Source organism: Neopelma chrysocephalum, unplaced genomic scaffold, assembly GCF_003984885.1.
Source record: "Neopelma chrysocephalum unplaced genomic scaffold, ASM398488v2 Primary Assembly neopelma1_81971, whole genome shotgun sequence".
Classification (NCBI taxonomy): domain Eukaryota; kingdom Metazoa; phylum Chordata; class Aves; order Passeriformes; family Pipridae; genus Neopelma; species Neopelma chrysocephalum.
The window spans coordinates 1-1,100 of record NW_020912968.1 but is presented as its reverse complement, the minus strand read 5'-3'; the positions used below and the strand labels follow the sequence as shown (position 1 = coordinate 1,100).

General features: G+C 49.3%; 1 long non-coding RNA gene across 1 annotated transcript; it reads left to right on the top strand.

Annotated features, from left to right (window-relative positions):
• Positions 1 to 286: 286 nt before the first annotated feature.
• On the top strand, positions 287 to 812 carry LOC113979513. Its single transcript, XR_003537890.1, has 2 exons — positions 287 to 409; positions 579 to 812. It is a non-coding gene; the product is annotated as an uncharacterized LOC113979513 (long non-coding RNA).
• The last annotated feature ends 288 nt before the right edge of the window (positions 813 to 1,100 follow it).

Genomic DNA, 1,100 nt, shown 5'->3' with positions numbered 1-1,100 from the left:
TAAAGGGGTGGAGCATCAAGGGGGAGGGGCAAAAGGGGGTGGAGTCAAGGGGGAGGGGCTAAAAATGTCCCACCTCCCCCCACAGGTTCTGGTTGCCCCATCGCCGCCCCCGGCCCCTCCCCCACCCCGGCCCCGCCCCCCATGGACGGGACCCCCGGGGGCAGCCAGGGATGGTGAGGGGGGGGAGGGGCCCAGACCCCTCCCCCCACCCGGATGTGGGGGTGGGGGAGGGGCGAAGAGGGTCCCGCCCCACGGATTTGGGGGTGAAAAGGGTCTTTTCTGTCCCAGAAATTTGGGGGTGAAAAGGGGCTTTTTCTGCCCCAAAATTTTGGGGTAGAAAGGGTCTTTTATTCTCCACAATTTTGGGGTAAAAACGGTCTTTTCTGCCTCAGAAATTTGGGGTTAAAAGGTCTTTTTCACCCCATAAATTTGGGGTGAAAAGGGTCCTTTCTACCTCATAAATTTGGGGTAAAAAGGGTCCTTTTTGACCCACAAATTTGGGTTAAAAAGGGTTTTTTCTGCCCCATAAATTTGGGGTGAAAAGGGTCTTTTTTGCCTCAGAAATTTGGGTTGAAAAGGGTCTTTTTTGCCCCAGACATTTGGGGTAAAAAGGGTCTTTTCTGCACCACAAATTTGGGGTAAAAAGGATCTTTTCTGCCCCACAGATTGTGTGGTAAAAAGGGTCTTTTCTGCCCCATAAATTTCGGTTAAAAAGGGTCTTTTCTACCCCACAAATTTGGGGTGAAAAGGGTCATTTCTACCCCACAGATTTTGGGGTAAAAAGGGTCTTTTCTGCCCCACAAATTTGGGGTGAAAAGGGTCTTTTATTCTCCACAATTTTTGGGGTAAATGGGTCTTTTCTTCCCCATACATTTGGGGTGAAACGTTTCCTTTTTGTCCCCCAAATTTGGGGTAAAAAGGGTCTTTTTTGCCCGAGAAATTTGGGGTAAAAAGGGTCTTTTTCACCCGACAAATCTGGGGTAAAAAGGGTCAGTTCTGCCCCACAATTTTGGGGCAAAAAGGGTCTTTTCTGCCCTGCAAATGTGGGTTAAAAAGGGTCTTTTCTACCCCACAATTTTGGGGTAAAAAGGGTCTTTTCT